A 17,734-nucleotide genomic window follows, 5' to 3' on the forward strand; every position below is an offset into this window, starting at 1 on the left:
CTAAGTCCCCGAGTGCGACATTTAGTACACACTCGGAGAAGGTCAGTACTTAGGCGATTCTTGGTCGCAGCTAAGTCCCCGAGTGCGATGTTTAGTGCACACTCGGAGAAAGACAGTCCTTAGGCGATTCTGGATCGCAGCTAAGTTTTTTTTAGACCGGAGTCTGCGACCGCGGAAGAATTTTCAATCTGCAAAAGGTCAATCTGCTTTATATTATTTCACCAATACTTGTTCTTTACATTGCTTCAATCGACGGTCACGTGTAGAAGCGCTTGAGGAGATCTCCGTTCCATGCTCGGGGCTCGTCTATCTCCGTGTCGATGTTGTAGAGTCTGTATGCTCCGTTGTTCGGCACCTTGGAGATGATGAAGGGTCCTTCCCAGGCAGGATCCAACTTGTGAGGTCTTTGCTGATCCACTCGGAGCACCAGGTCGCCTGCTTGGAACGTGCGACTCCTGACGTGTCGTGCGTGAAAGCGCCGCAGATCTTGTTGATAAATGGTTGAGCGAGTCAGTGCCATCTCGCGCTCCTCCTCTAGAAGGTCCACTCCGTCTTGCCTTGCTTGTTCTGCTTCAGCTTCGGAGAAGAGTTCGACTCGTGGAGCATTGTGAAGCAAGTCACTCGGAAGGACTGCTTCTGCTCCCTAAACAAGGAAGAACGGTGATCGCCCTGTAGATCTGTTCGGGGTTGTGCGGAGACCCCAAAGCACTGAAGGTAGCTCGGTGACCCATGCACCAGCGGCATGTCCCACCTCTCGCAGGAGTCGGGGCTTCAAACCTTGCAGAATAAGTCCATTCGCCCGCTCTGCTTGTGCGTTTGATTGAGGATGCGCCACGGATGCAAAATCCACTCGGATACCTTGGCTTGCACAGAAAACTTTGAATCTGTCCGAGTCAAAGTTTGTCCCGTTGTCCGTGATTATGCTGTGAGGTACCCCGAATCTGGAGATGATGTCTGTGACAAACTTGATGGCTGTTAGGGCGTCGAGCTTCTTGATGGGCTTGGCTTCAATCCATTTTGTGAACTTGTCGACTGCCACCAACAGATGTGTGTATCCTCCTTGGCCTGTCCTGAATGGACCGACTGTATCTAATCCCCATACTGCAAACGGCCACACAAGAGGGATTGTCTTCAACGCAGATGTTGGCTTGTGGGACTTGTTGGAGTAGAACTGACAGCCTTCGCATCGGTCGACCATATCTTCAGCCATTTCGTTTGCCTGTAGCCAGAAGAAGCCAGCTCTGAATGCTTTGGCGACGATTGCTCTCGAGGAGGCGTGATGACCGCAGGTTCCCGAGTGAATTTCTTCCAGGATTAACTGTCCCTCCTCTGGGGAGATGCATCATTGAAGAACGCCTGAAACGCTTTGCTTGTACAACTGACCATCAATGACAGTGAACGACTTCGACCTGCGGACTATCTGCCTGGCTTGGACTTTGTCTTATGGTAATTTCTGCCTTAGGATATATGCAATGATCGGCACAGTCCAATCGGGGATGACAGCAAGAATCTCCATGATCAGATCAACCACAGCAGGTACGTCGACTTCAGTCAGATCTGTCGAGCTCTTTGGTTGTACTGGTTCCTCTGTGAAAGGATCTTCTTTGACTGAGGGAAGGTGGAGGTGCTCGAGGCAGACGTCACTCGGGACTGGTCTCCGAGTGGATCCGAGTTTTGCCAACTCATCAGCTGCTTGGTTCTTCAGTCGCGGAACATGGCGGAGATCTAGACCTTCAAACTTCTTCTCGAGCTTCCTCACTGCATTGCAGTATGTGGTCATGGTGGGGTTCCTGACGTCCCACTCTTTCATCACTTGATTAACCACCAAATCCGAATCGCCATAGACCATCAGGCGACGGACGCAGAGTGCGATGGCCATGCGCAGTCCATAAAGGAGAGCTTCATACTCTGCCTCATTGTTGGAGGAATCAAAGTGTATCTGCAGCACATACTTGAGTTTGTCGCCCTTTGGCGATACGATCACAACGCCAGCGCCAGAGCCATTCAACATCTTGGACCCATCGAAGAACATTGTCCAATGAGCCGAGTAGATGTGGGTCGGTTGCTGTTGTTCTACCCATTCTGCTATGAAGTCAGCCAGGGCTTGAGACTTTATAGCTTTCTTGGCCTCGAACTTGATATCGCAGTACAACATCTCCATTGCCCACTTCGCCACTCGGCCCGATGCGTCCCGATTGTGGAGGATTTCCGACAACGGAGCATCAGAAACGACAGACACCGAGTGGTCTTGGAAATAATGGGCCACCTTCTTCGTAGTCATGTAAATCCCGTAGATAAGTTTTTGATAGTGGGGATACCTCTGCTTGGAAGGAGTCAGGACTTCGGAGACGTAATACACTGGCCGCTGAACTTTGTATGCTTTGCCTTCTTCTTCTCGTTCGACTGTAAGAACAGTACTGACGACTTGATTTGTAGCCGCAATGTACAGAACAAGGGGCTCTTTACTGAGCGGAGCAGTAAGAACCGGCTGGGTGGAAAGTAGGAATTTGAGGTCGTCGAATGCGACTTGGGCTTCGTCTGTCCACTCGAAAGTATCTGATCTCTTCATGAGTCGGTACAGAGGAAGTGCTTTCTCGCCGAGTCGACTGATGAACCTGCTCAAAGCCGCTAGGCAACCTGTGAGCCGTTGAACATCGTGTATTCTGACCGGCCTCTCCATTCGGACTATGGTCCCGATCTTTTCGGGGTTGACATCGATCCCTCGTTCGGAAACGAAGAAACCGAGTAACTTTCCGCTGGGAACGCCGAATGAACATTTGGCGGGGTTGAGCTTGATATCGTACCTACGAAGGTTGGCGAATGTTTCTGCCAAGTCAGTCAGCAGGTCGGAACCTTTGCGTGACTTGACTACGATATCATCCATATACGCCTCCACATTCCGACCGATCTGGTCGAGGAGACATTTTTGGATCATGCGCATGAAGGTAGCTCCTGCATTCTTCAAACCGAATGGCATAGTGATGTAGCAGAAGCACCTGAATGGGGTGATGAAGGCTGTTTTTAACTCATCGGGACCATACAGACGGATCTGATGATAGCCCGAATAGGCATCAAGAAATGACAGACGCTCGCAACCCGCAGTCGAATCGACAATTTGATCTATGCGGGGGAGCGGAAAATGGTCTTTCGGGCAGACCTTATTGAGATGCTTGAAGTCGATGCACATTCGGAGCGACTTGTCCTTCTTGGGCACCATGACAACATTGGCGAGCCACTCGGAGTGGTGAACCTCACGAATGAAGTTGGCTGCCAGCAGCTTGGCCACCTGCTCCCCGATTGCTTTCCTCTTGTGCGCGGCGGACCGGCGCAAGCGCTCTCGGACGGGCCGAGCGACGGGGTCCACATGCAGTCGGTGCTCAGCCAACTCCCTGGGTACACCTGGCATGTCAGATGGTTTCCATGCGAAGATGTCCCAGTTCTCACGGAGGAATTGGGTGAGCTCGGCTTCCTATTTAGGATCGAGGGTGGTGGAGATGTTCGTCGGGGCAGCGGTGTCGTCCGTCGCGTGGATGCTGACCTTCTTCGTCTCTCCCGCCGACTAGAATGCGGACTCCGAAGCTGGCTTCTTCGAACGCATCAAGTCAGCGGGGTCGACTGTTTTCTTGTACTCGTCAAGCTCGAGGACGGCCATCTGCAGGTCGGCGATTCTTGATCCCTGCTGCAGACACTCTTCGGCCCGCTGTCGATTGCCTATGATGGTGATCACACCTTTCGGGCCTGGCATCTTCAGCTTCAGGTATACGTAACATGGACGGGCCATCAAACGCGCATACGCCGGGCGGCCCAGAATTGCGTGGTAAGCGCTCTGGAAGCCCACCACCTCGAACGTCAGCTTTTCCTTGCGGAAGTTCTTGTCGGAGCTGAAAACGACGTCCAACGCGATCTGGCCGAGTGACTTGGCCTTCCGTCCAGGGACGACTCCATGGAACTGCATGCTGCTCTCGCTGAGTTTGGACATCGGAATGCCCATCCCCTTGAGAGTGTCGGCGTACATGATGTTCAAACCACTGCCACCGTCCATGAGGACTTTGCGCAGTCGGACTCCTTCCACCACCGGGTCGGCGACCAGAGCCTGTCTCCCTGGGGTGGGTACGTGTGCCGGATGATCCGACTGGTCAAAGGTAATCGCAGTCTGAGACCATTTGATGAACTTGGGGTTGGTAGGGGTGGCCATGTTCACCTCCCTGTTCACCAGCTTCAGTCAACTCTTGCTCTCAACGTCAGCAAAAATCATCAGTGTTGCATGGACTTGGGGGAACGGATCCTCCTTATCCTCCTCATCATGTTCATTGTCCTTTTCACTCGGTTGCCCTTCGCCGAACCCCTGGATCAGGAGGCGACACTGTCGAGTGGTATGCCTCGGATATATGGGGTTGCCCTCTTCATCCATCTTCGTATGAATCGGACATGGATGGTCCAGGATGGGATTATTGAACTGCTTCTTCTTGGGGGTGGACTGAGCCTTCCCTTTGCCCTTGAACTTGGTATTGGTTACAGCTGCAGCTTCTGCCTGCGGAGTGGACGGAGCTTTCTGATTCTGCTTCCGAGTGTTACTCCCATCTCCATCGGCGATTGTTTTGTGCTTGCCGCTTCGGATGCGGTCCTCTTCTTCGCCATTTGCATAGCGTGCCGCTATCTCCATCATCTTGCTCATGGAGATGTCGCATGTTCGGCCGAACTTCAGGTACAGATCCCTGTACCGCACGCCTGCCTTGAAGGCGCGGACTGCTTGATGCTCTGTGACGTTCTCCACCGTGTGGTAGAGGGTCGTCCAACGCTGAATGAAATCACGCAGGGGCTCATTCTGCTTCTGGACGCAATGTTGGAGCTCCACGAGGCCAGCAGGGCGCTTGCACGTCCCTTCGAAGGTCCTGATGAACACTCGGGCCAGCTCTACCCAGCTGTAGATGCTTGAGGGGGCCAACTGGTTCAGCCACGCTCGCGCCGAGCCGTCGAGCATCAGAGGGAGGTGCTTCCTGGCGACATGGTCGTCCCCTCCTCCGATCTGGACTGCCACTCGGTAATCATCCAGCCACGTTTCTGGCTTGGACTCTCCTGTAAACTTGCTGATTCCCGTCGCCAATCGGAAGTTGGGAGGGATGTCAGCCGAACGGATGGCTCGACTAAAACACTCGAGACCAGAAACGATGGTCCTGCTTCCACTCGGACGGTCAATATCGTAACCATCGTGGTGGGCTCGGCCCCTGTCGACCCTCCGCTGGGCGATATGCCCTCTCGCGTCGGGCCTTGGGTCGTAAGTGTCACTGACTGAACGCCGATCATCATGATGTCGGGGCCCGTAGGGCCCACCCCGCGGAGGGGTGCGTGAACGTTGCCGATCTTCGGGATTTATGGAACGGCTGCCTCCCCTGTGTCGCTGATGAGAACCAGGGCTGTGAACAGACCGATGCGTATTCGCATGAACAGAACTGTTGTGGATCCTATTGTGCTACTCGAAGACCGCCGAATTTTGCTGCTGCGCCATGTGCAACAGGGCGCGGATTTGCTCGATCCCCCTGCCAGCCTCTGAATCATCCGGCTGAAGGGAATCGGCTATCTTGGCAGCCGCAGCCAAGTTGAGGATGCGTGTGCGGAACAACTCTACGTTGCTCCGCCGAGTGTGCCGGCTGGCAGAACGGCGAGGCGGACGACGCGCGCCGGATGTTTCGCCGATCTCGTGCTCGTTCCGGCCAGCTTGACGGGGATCTTCATGGGAGTTTACCATGTGTACTTCTGCTGTAGGCCCGCGACCCGCGTACTCGGAAGGAAACTCAGTCGGAACCGAGTCCGAGCGCTGGGACGGCGGGGCAACCACAACCGACTCTAGGACGGCCACTTGTGAAGACGCGTTCTGGCGCGCCTGGGCGTGTTGCACCCAACGCTGGAGCCGCGGACGGCTGGACCGCTTGTTGCGGCGCGTGACGGCGGTGTAGGTCGACACCAAAAGCCGACTGCTGGAGAAGAAGAATGCTGCGGGCGCCGACACGGAAGTGCGTAGCCCCGCGGCGGGGAAGCGCCTCGATGTTGAGAGGAGCGTCCCGAAGCCATGCCGAATCGTCGACGGTGAAGGAGAGAGCGCCGAAGAGGATCTCGTGACCCATGCTCGAATCTCCACCGGACGACATGACGAAACGATGCAGTCACAAACTCGCCGGAAATCGCTTAGACGCCTGCCCCACGGTGGGCGCCAACTGTCGTGGGTATAAGTCTGACAGTAGATGTGTAGGGTACGAAAGGATGGGCAGAGCCTTAGCTACGGCAAGATTGTATGAGTTCAGGCCCCTCTGCAGTGGAGGTAATAGCCCTGCCTCTGAGTGCTCTGGGAGCTTGTTGTCGAGTGGAATATAGAATACAGTGAATTGCTAACCCCTGCACCAGTGGGGGAGGGTGGCTTATATAGAGTGTGCTGCCCTCCGTAACGGTTTGGTGCACATGGGTGGAGTAGTGGCGAATAAATACCTACGTTACAGGTAACGTACGTCTTAAATGCTAATAAAGGCACATGGAAACGTATGACCGTTTCCCTCTAGGGGGGTTATGATGCACAGAGTGGAATCCAGTCGGTTAGTTTGATATACTCCGAATGCTAATCTCCGACTGGATGGTCGAGGATCGGTTACCGACTGGATGATGGGAACTCCTTAGTTCAGTCGGAACTGACTAAGGGCCTTGTCCCTTATGAGGGGTAGTCCTTGGGTAGGACCCACAGGGCAGGCCTATGACCCTACCCTAGGACTATAACCCCATCACTTGCTGTTTTTTATAATTTCATATTACAAAAACCTATATCTACTATCCATATTGCACGTGTATCACCATCTCTTCGCTGAACTAGTGCACCTATAAAACTTACCATTGTATAGGGTGTGTTGGTGACACAAGATACTCTTTGTTATTTGGTTGCAGGGTTGCTTGAGAGAGACCATCTTCATCCTACGCCTCCCACGGATTGATAAACGTTAGGTCACCCACTTGAGGGAAAACTGCTACTGTCCTACAAACCTGTGCACTTGGAGGCCCAACAACGTCTACAAGGAGAAGGTTGCGTAGTAGACATCACAGAGAAGTGGCAAGATCTAAGCACGCCACGACAGGTAGTTGTCCATCGTCACCTTCACCGGGATGAGGTGCGTGAAGTAGAACGGCGCAGCAACCGCACCATGATCGGAAGGCGGCAGCGAGGCATAGATAGCCGAGGGTGAGGGCACCACCTCTGTCGACAATGCTCTGTACGGCGCCCCGTACGAGGGGGACGCACCATAGGGATGCGCGGCAGCCGAAGCTGGCGGGTAGGCAGAGGCCGATGGAGCCAAGGCCGACCATAGACTGGCCCGGGCAGCGCCGTAGGAGCCACCCCTGACGAGTGCTACACGTGTGGAGTGTTGTAGGGGATAAGGGAACCCAGCGGCGGGTGACCAATCGGTAGGCGCGAATACGACCACCAGGGCGCAGCCATAGACGGAGCTTGTCCCCTGTACGCCTGCGGGGTAGGGGCGAGACCGGGTGGCGGCGCAGAGTTGTAGGGCGCCAGTGGCAGTGCGACATCGTATGGGGCCGGCGGTGGGACAACACCGGAGCAACCTGGTGGTAGCGAAGCACGTGCGTCATCGACAATCGGAGACGGCGGCGGGGCAGCCATGGCGGCGCCGGACAGGGAGACGAGCGTCCGCAAGGCCAAGAATGGGGAGGTCGAGGCGACCGGAGCAGCAGGAGCCGAGAGAACGGCGGGTGGGGTGGCCGAGCCGGCGTGGATGGCAGCGCCGGTGCCCGAAGGAGAGGCCATGAGGCGGCAGCGGACGAGAAGCGATTTAATCTAACCTAATGTGATACCATGTAAAACAATGTTTCGATGGAAACTGCTCGGCACCTAATACGAATGTGGCTATATATATATATATATATATATAATATATATATATATATATATATATATATATATATATATATATATATATATATACACACACACACACATGCGGAAGCTTTATAAATACGCAGTCTAACCATGTCTGCTGCCCTTGTCCAGGAATACCGTTGTACGCTTATGTTGACCAGTCCCTGTTGATTCATTACATGTTGGTGATATGTCACATGGAATGATCATGGTCTAATTTTTAGCAACCACAAAATGAGTATGCCAATTCAAAGGATATTGTAGGACAAAAAGTTTAAACCTCAAAAAAACATACATTACAATATTTATTGACAAATAATAACGAAGTACCAAATGGATGTTAATGTTCTAATTATTAGAAATGCACATTTTGGAGATATACAAAACATAATATGATCGTGTGACCACTCATTTTATTAAAAAATAAAAATAAAATATCATTACATTGATATATACCTTTTGTTCTTGTATTGGCGAGAGTCGTTGTTTGCGTTATCAAATTGGTACAGTTACAAGTTTGACTCCTAGATTGCACATTATTACTAACCTCATCGAGATTTTTCCTTCTCCGTTTGTACTCACGGTTTTTTGTAGGTAGGCAGCGCGCACTTCTGGAGTCATGCACAAGTATCTTTCTCGATAACAATAACACTTATGATCAGAAACATTTATTGGTAGAGTTGTGTGTCCAACCGATGAAGTAGTTGACTATATTGATATGTTAGATGGAATGGCTGATGTTTCATCCAGAGTAATTGGATGATCCCCTGAACCAATAACTTTTTGTGCTGAAATGAATAAAATATTTTAAACAGTTTGTCAATAATCTTTTTAATGCACAAGCCATATGATATTTTCATTTATATATCAACATCTAAGAAGTTGTAATCTTGTTTCAAAAATACGCTCACAAAAAATATTGAAAATATACCGTGTTTCCCCTTTGTTAAACTATTTGTTAAACTATGTGAGTCAACGACATTTGTAATATCATGAAAAGGAGCCTACCTTGGCATCCCGATGAATGTTGTACGGTTACTTGAATTTATTTTCACTTTCTTCCTAGTTAACCGTCCATAATCTAAGGCGTTGAGCAACATAGTAGACACCATTAGCACAAGCATAGGAAGAACATACAGCAGTATATGCACGCCAAGCTTAGGTCACCTCAAACTTCTTGTAGAAATCCATTTTTTTGCATATTACTTGATGCAAAATCAAATAAGAATAGACAAAAATGATTCTTTGGTCAGTACTCATAACGTCATGGTACAGTTAATTGTAGAAAACCACCACATTGAGGCGAACGTTTGCGGAAAACTCCTTTTTACGCATTCATTGCAGAAAACACACAAAAATCGCCCAATTTTTTGCAAAAAAAAACACAAACCGGTCGGTTGGAACATTTTAAGCACGATTATGACATGTGCGTGCCATTTTTTATAACATGGTGCATGGATCCGTCACTAACGCCATCGAACGTTGTTGCTAGCTCCGACGACGCGCTCGCTCGGTCAAAACTGATTCTATCTGTCGGTCGTTGTCTGTCCTCACTCTCTCACGCGTCGTCATCTCTCTGTTCTTCTCTTTCGCCGCCACTCCATCCAGCCGGACGCCAACCACTTCTCCGCCCCATGCCATGGTTTTGTGGAATGACGGCGAGACCAGTGGGGATTCGGCCCTAAACTTGTGCTCCTCCTACGACAGCATCGTCAAGGTCCCTTACGTATAGTTAGAGATAGGGTTAGGGTTTTGCTAATTGGGGATTTTGTGAAATAGCTCGATCTGAATCTTTGTTTGCTTTTGTTTGCTCCCGCAGCTTCCTGCTACTATGCACGATAGAAATTTCTACGGGACTGATGCAGATGTGAATGTGTTGTGCGAACAAGGCAAGCCAGCAGAGAGATCCGTCGCATTTCAAGGGATGCATACGGGCGGGAGGTTTCTGGGGTGTGGTGAGAAGGCCTACGTCTAAATATGTGTAAGGCAAGCTGTTAGTGTGCTTGGTAGTGAACTCATTGTTAAGTGCACTATTTAGTAATGGCATTATTTAATGGAGTCATTGTCAAATGCCATGTTTAGTGATGCCATTGTTTAATGCTCTCTTAAACTAGTGATGCCATTGTTTAATGCCACTGTCTCTCTGATGTACTTTTTGTTTGTTTAATGGGAAGGCATAAATTGTGGAATAGTTTAGTGGATTGATTTTGAATGGCCAGACTAAATGGAAAAGGCATCGGCCAAATTATGGGATATGTATGAGGAGAGTAAGGCGGCTAGGGCCACTGACAATCTTGAGAGTTCCTTTTTAATTTACAACCTGATAGAAGAGAAGAATAAACTAGAGGAAAACTGTGAAAATTTGTATGGTGATGTGAATGCTCTTTTGGATCAACAACAGAGGGCTATGGACAGCGTGGAGGAGAAAAACTTGAAGGACAATACCATTCTGCAACAGAAGTATGATATTCTTAAGAACCTGACAGCTGCTCAAGGCAAAGTTATTAGGAACTTGAAGAACACTCATTTGAAGGAGAAGGAAAGGCTGACAGAAGAGAGGCATAAACTGCAGCATCACATTTCTGAGCTTCAAAAATCTAAGGAAAAAAATGAAGGTGAAGATTCAGGGGGTGAAGGCCATCTTAGATTAGTAGGATCCTTGTAGTATGATAATCATCTACATCATGTAGATGATGATCATTTATGCAGTATGAATTTGTGAACCAAGTACCTTAATTATGTATTTTGTGAACTATGGTGTTGGATCCTGCAGCTATTGTAATGTAGATGATAATCATCTACCAAGTACTCTTTTAAATTTGCGAACTAAGTAGTCTATGAATGATAAATTTGAGTCCAATTTGTTGTTTTATTCAGTCCATCATCATAACAGTGCATTGTATATGATCATAAGAGTGCCAAATTGTATATGATAGCAACACAATCTGTGCATTGTATATGATCAAAAGAGTGCCAAATTGTATATGACAGCAACACAATGTGTGCATTTAAATTGAGTCCAACAGATTAACTTAGCTCATTTATGACAGCAACACAATCATCATAACAGTGCATTGTATATGATCAAGGATCATCATAAGAGTGCCAAATAAACTTAGTAGTGATTACAGTACCATATATCATAACATGGATAATAACAGCACACCACATTAGTTCCCTGAGGCATAAAAGTAATCCTTTAGCCTTGTTGGTTTGTTTCTCTGTCTTGGTGGCAAGAAGGGTGCTGGAGCACTAGTTGTAGATCTCCTGGTTGATGTTGTTGATGTGCTACTTACCCTACTTGCTGAAGCTTTTGAAGCTCTCCTTGGTAGAGTTGTTGGCCTGCTTTCCCTGCTTGCTGGAGCTCTTGAGGTGCCTGCTGCAGTTGCTGAAGCTCTCCTTGCTGGAGGTGTTGGTGGTGCTCCTGGTGGTGCACCAATAGATGAAGCTGCAACAGTTGCCTTCCTGGTTGGTGCAGCAACAGATGAAGATGCACCAACAGATGTGGTACCTTCCTGTATTGTGTTTGACTGTAATTAAGAAAAAATAGCAAGTTAATACATTCAAGTGTTACAAAACCAGCACATAATAGCAGGAAGTATGGCATCAATTAATAACCTGATGCTTATTCTTTCTCATTTCTAGGCCTCGCTTGAGGGTCTTTTTGCAAGATGTATATTTGTGACCAACAAGATTACAATTGTTGCATGTAATTGGGGCCATCCAAGATGTATCTTTAGGTGTTGCTCGCTCAAGCTTGCCCCTTCTCCTTTTTGTGTGTTGCTTCCTTGGTTTATCCTTCATAACACGAGGTTCTATGTCTCTAGTTTTGGTCTTGGGCCAGAGATAAGGTCCAGGAACGAGAAAAATTATGGGATTGTATGTTGCCAGCTACATAGACTTTTTGAAGAAGTCATGTACATAATCTTCAGGCCTTAGTTTGGCTTTGGTAATAGAAAAGACTACATGCTTGCATGGCACTGTAGTCATATCCCATTTTCTACACCCACATGTCTTCTCCTGCAAGTTTACTGAATAGGTCCTCTCATGGTTTGTCACTTGGTAAATATTTGGTCCAACCATCAAAGATTTACAGTTCCTAGAGTCTTTCTTTGCTTCTTCGAGCAACTCAGCATATGTTGGGCATATTTCTCACTTTGCAATTTGTGTCTTAGTCATATTTCCATTAAATCTAACCATCAACTTGGTCCTGATTCCATCTACCATGGTCATTATTGGTTTACCCCTCACATCTAATATCATCTTGTTAAACACCTCACTAATATTATTGACAACTAGGTCAGTTTTGTAAGTCAAGTCCATGGCAAATCTAGGCCAAGCATTTCTAAGAATTTTATTTAACCAAGCCCAAGCATCCTTACACTCAAGTTTAAGAGCATCCGTTACAGCAATATAGTCATGTTCAGTATAGGAGTAACTTGCCTTGTCCATGTACTTTTTTAATTATGCCCCCTAAAACCAGTTGTCTAAAAGTTTTGGTAGATGTGTCTAAGACAGAATCTTTGGTTGCAATTGGGGAAACCATGGCTCACAGCTTTCAGAAGACCCTATTTTCAACAATTACCATACTTACTAGTAAGCAACAAATATCAACAATAATTACTAATAAATAACTACTACTAGGAAGGACAAAAATAGTACCTTCTTCTTATCAGAGATTATGGTGTAATAATCAAATCTCCCAGCTTCTCCACCAATTGTTGTCTTTAATTCTATGAGAAACCAAGTCCAACTATTTGTGCCTTCCTTGTCCACAACTCCAAAAGCAATGGGATGGATGTTATTATTCCCATCCCTTCTTGTGGCAGCAAGTATTTGTTGGCCAGTAGACAGCTTTATGAAGCAACCATCCACACCTGCCATGGTACAAACCACATGTTAAAAACAAAGCATGCACTACTAAGGCTACTACATAGTTGAAAAGCATAGGAATCACCTATAAATGGTCTGTATCCATTCAAAAATCCTTCCTTGCAAACATTCAAACAACTGGACAAACCATGGAACCTTAGATTATTGCTTGGATGCTCTTTGTGATACTTAGTAGTGACAATGCACGTGCTACCTGGATTTGTGTCTAACACAGCCTACAAGTAATCCTTGATCCTTGTGTATTGCCCCCTATGATCTCCTTGCACCATATGAATAGCATTGTTCTTAGCCCTATAGGCCATATGAGTACTGATGTCAACTCCATATTTGCTCTTAAGATTGTGCATTATTGTACCTATAGATGTGTTCAAGTCAGTTCTTATTGCTTCTAAAACCTCATGTGTAACCCACTTTGTAGTAACCTTGGTGCTCTCTCCTACAGCTGGACATGTGTGGACCAAATTGGTTTTCCTAATGCAAAAAGTCCTCTCTTTTCCCAGAGCTGAAGCTGCAATGAAGAAAGGGCAGTCTACATGTGTGCACACAGCTATGATTCTGTTGTTGCAGTTCCTATGAAACAGATATTTACGTTCCGTGTTATGTGAAAAGTGAGAAGTACCTTTCTAAATTGGTACACATCATGAAAACAAAGCTTCTTAACAAATTGCAGCTCTGGGTTCTCTCTATCATCAGAATACCATATCCTTGGCTTTGGTTTTTTGACCTACTCTTACTGTCAAGCAAAAATGGTAGGGGTACAACCCCATCAACTTCTTCCTCCATCAAATCACCAGGATCATCATCCTCATTAGAAGATGGAATCCAAACATCCTCAAACTGTTGCTCATCACTAGCATGTGAACTTGTGGTTGGTCCCTTTCTTACCATCAACTTATTCCTATTTGGCTCCTCTGGTACCATGCTCATCTCCCCATGCTTATCTTGCTTTGCATGTTCCTCTTGCACTTCCTCTTCTTCTAGCTCATAAGGTTCTTCAACATCAGTGTCACCTTCAAAGTGTAAAAGTGGGTCCTCTCTCTGCCTCCTCAACTCAACCATCCTATCCATGAAATCTTCATCTTCCTCCAACTCAGAGTCATCTTCAGTTAGTAGCAAAGGAAGTTTTCTTTTCAATGCATGCACCCTATAAATTGTCTTCTGATACTTCTTAAACCTCTGAATTTTTGATCTCCTTTTATGCTCCATACTTCTTTCCAACTCCTCTTGCTCCATATCAACATCTACTGTTTTTGATACTTTGTATGGTGACTTGTACAACACACTAGCATCATTGACCTCATATACACTGCTCTCTCCAACATTGGCCATAGGAACTTGCTCATCACAAATATAACCTATGTTTAAATCTGCAGGGGTGGACTCACTACCCCTAACTACTGTCAGGTTTACTATGTTTTGACCTCTATTGGCAATGTGGTCCAACATATCATCCACCTTGTCATCATCACATATCTCTTCACAACTAGCTATTCCCAACCTAGCATCCCACACATAATACATATAATCTTTAATTCCATATCCTGTCTCTTCATGAGGGCTAACAGATTGTAAAATGTGATGTCTGAAACACACATAGTTCTTTTCAAGTTATCCCTATCATGAAAGTGCAGTCTAACTTCCCAAGTATCATCACACAAACTCAAAATAAAATTTTTGATTAGTTACACAGTGTATAAACTAAAACTAACACAACTTCTCTCGCAACCATATGAACACAACACTAACCCTAACCCTACAATGTAAAGAATACAAGTGGGGAGAATAAGAGAGGATGGGCAAGCTTACTCCATCGACGGTGATGCTAGTCTCCTCTGCGGGGCTTGGCTAGGGTTAGAGCTCCCGCAGAACTCCTCGGGTGGCTTTGGATCTCCGCCGCCAACCAACCCTCCTGCGCCATCGTATCCTGCACTGTCCACTCCACCATCGGGGTCCTAGCTCGCTGTTGTCATGAACGAGAGAGATACAGAGGAGAGCGCCACCAGGAGAGGGGTTAATGTCGAGAGGAGGGGATAAAATGCGAGCGTTTTTTTTCTTACGGGACATCTAACCTAGCCAGCGCGTCGATGGAGCTACCGGCAACGTTCGACGACGCTAGTGACGGATCTATGCGCCACATCATCGAAAATGGGACCCACATGTTATAATCATGCTTAAGACGCTCCAACCGACCGGTTTGTGTTTCCCCCCAAAATTTAGATGATTTTTGTGAGTTTTCTACAACAAATGCATAAAAGGATGTTTTCCGCAAACGTTCGCTTCAATGTGGTCGTTTTCTACCATTAATTGTACCATGACGAAATGAGTACTGACAAAAGCATCAATTTTGTCTATTCTTATTGAATTTTGTGTTGTTCTGGAGTCATCCACGAGTATCTTTCCTCATCCCGATACCGCTTATACTTGGAAACATCTATTGCTAGAGTTGTGTGTCAAACCGATGGAGTAGTTGACTGTATGGATATGTGAGATGGATTGAGTGATCGTTTCGTCCCGGTAATTGGATGACACCCTAAACCAAGAATTTTTTGCACTGAAATGAATAAAATATTTGAAACAATCTGTGAGCAATCTTTTTAACGCGCAAGGCATAGGATATTTTTATTTATATATCAACATCTAAGAAGCTGTAATCTTGTTTCAAAAATATGCTGACAAAAAATATTGAAAATATACCTTGTTTCCCCTTTGTTAAACTATGTGAATCAATGGCATTTGTAATATCATGAAAAGGAGCCCGTCTTGGCATTCCAATGGATATTGTACGGTTACTTGAATTTCCTTTCACTTTCTTCCTAGATAATCATCCACAATCTAAGGCGTTGAGCAACATAGTAGACACCATTAGCACAAGCATAGGAAGAACATGCAGCAGTATATGCACGCCAAGCTTAGGTCACCTCAAACTTCTTGTAGCAAACCGTTTTTTTGCATATTACTTGATACAAAATCGAAAAAGAATAGACAGAGTTGACGCTTTGGTCAGTCCACATTTCGTCATGGTACAATGGAACATGCACATATTTATATATACAAAAAATATCGGATGTTTAAATCAATGAAGATGCCCTTTTAAATGGCTATAACACTTACATCGAAGTATATCAGAAATGAAACGAAAAAAAACTTTGGGGACATAAACTCCAACACATGGTGGGCACAATATGCTCTGGCATGTTTACTGATTTCTACACTGAAATACAAAATGTGGGTTCAGATTCATGGCATTTGATATACAGAAATAGAAAATATACATATAATTAAAGAAGATAGTACCACTTATATACTTCTTCAAATGGTATCTTACCTCTTCACATGTAAGCTATCACTGTGTGAGGTTGTGTTCATATCGGTTGGGTTGCACTGGTATGCCATTCGGCTACTAGCACTTCCACCGGCGTCCGCTTCCGAGATGGATTAGTCTAAGACGTGTATGGGTGGATATGTGAGGAAGCGGCGGCGGTGAGCATGTGGAACAGTAGACAGGGATGGTGAGCGCCTGAGTGGAAACTTCTGGGCAGCCCAAGTTTGAGCGATTGGAGTCGAACTGACACGGATGAGAAAATGGGGAGCTCTTGCCGCGGCCGGCGGTCAACGGTGGAGGGCCGATCTGTCTTCAGAGGAGTTGTGGTGCCGCGAGTATAGGGCGACAGCGGGGGGCGCGGTGATGCGAAGAAACAGAATCCGCTTCAGCAAGGAGAGATGGTGCGGGATTTGTTTTCTGTATCGATATTTTATTTTCTTTTTTAGGCGAGGACACTCTTGGTCCTTCCAGAATACCATTCACGCCCGCGGCAATGGCTCACAAAACATGAGCGCGCGCGGGATGGCTGTGAATCCCCGAGATATTAGCTGTTCGATTCGGTCTAGTAAATATCGGACGGTAGATTTCATCACAACAATCTGAATCAATGGTTGATATTTGGTTTGGGATGATAGGAGGAGACACTAGGGGACCAAATTCAAAATTGATACACTATAGAATAGTATAGATATATAGATATACTCCCTCTCTTCCTAAATATAAGTCTTTCTAGAGATTCAACTAATGGACTACATACGGATGTATATAGACATACTTTAGAATATAGATTCTGCTCCGTATGTAGACATCTAGTGAAATATCTTAAAAGACTTATATTTAGGTACGGAGGGAGTAGAAAACAGCGAGCTCCTAGGTGGGGCCTTAAGCGCCACCGCGCCTCCGCGCTAGGCCGGACCATGTAAGGTGGAATTTTTGTCCAAAAGGACCCCCTCGCGAACGGAATAGCCAGAAAAGACCACATGCGGATGCTAAAAACGGAAAGGACCCCCTCCACGTGTGGCGGCAGGCGCGCCAAGCGGCACGTGGCACCTACCGCCACCGCCCGAGGTGGCTGGGGCCTGCCGCCACAGGCGCAGGCGGCCGACAGGGCTGCTGCCACGAGGCCAGGCGGCCGACCCCAGATTCCGTTCCCGCCCTGCGGTACCGTAACGGCGACAGATAGGTGGCCCCTGCCGCCTCGGCCCCAGGTGGCCGCCTAGGAATCTAGGTTGGCCTCGGAGTCAATGCGTTCTGTGAAAAATTTTCGCTCCAAATTTTCCCGCCACATGCATGCGCTATTATGCCCTACTTGGGATGTACTCCCTCCGTTCCAAAATATAAGACGTTTTAGAGATTTCATTAGAAGACTACATATGAAGTAAAATAAGTGAACCTATAATCTAAAATATGTCTATGTACATCCGTATGTAGTTCATAGTGCAATCTCTAAAAGGTCTTATATTTAGGAACGGAGGGAGTATTTTTTTTACTAGAAGACTACATATGGATGTATATGGACTCATTTTAGAATGTAGATTCTGTCATTTTGCTTTGTATGTAGTCATCTAGTAAAATATCTAAAAAGACTTATATTTAGGAACGGA

General features: G+C 46.8%; 2 long non-coding RNA genes across 2 annotated transcripts; both read right to left on the reverse strand.

The window, feature by feature from the left end:
- Positions 1–10,898: 10,898 nt before the first annotated feature.
- On the reverse strand, positions 10,899–14,975 carry LOC123403201. The gene is made up of 3 exons (XR_006611426.1): positions 14,615–14,975; positions 12,578–12,792; positions 10,899–11,445 (listed from the first exon to the last, which is right to left on the reverse strand). It is a non-coding gene; the product is annotated as an uncharacterized LOC123403201 (long non-coding RNA).
- Positions 14,976–15,733: 758 nt separating this feature from the next.
- On the reverse strand, positions 15,734–16,642 carry LOC123403202. Its single transcript, XR_006611427.1, has 2 exons — positions 16,134–16,642; positions 15,734–16,019 (listed from the first exon to the last, which is right to left on the reverse strand). It is a non-coding gene; the product is annotated as an uncharacterized LOC123403202 (long non-coding RNA).
- Between the last annotated feature and the right edge of the window lie 1,092 nt (positions 16,643–17,734).

Source organism: Hordeum vulgare, chromosome 6H (genome assembly GCF_904849725.1).
Source record: "Hordeum vulgare subsp. vulgare chromosome 6H, MorexV3_pseudomolecules_assembly, whole genome shotgun sequence".
Lineage (NCBI taxonomy): Eukaryota > Viridiplantae > Streptophyta > Magnoliopsida > Poales > Poaceae > Hordeum > Hordeum vulgare.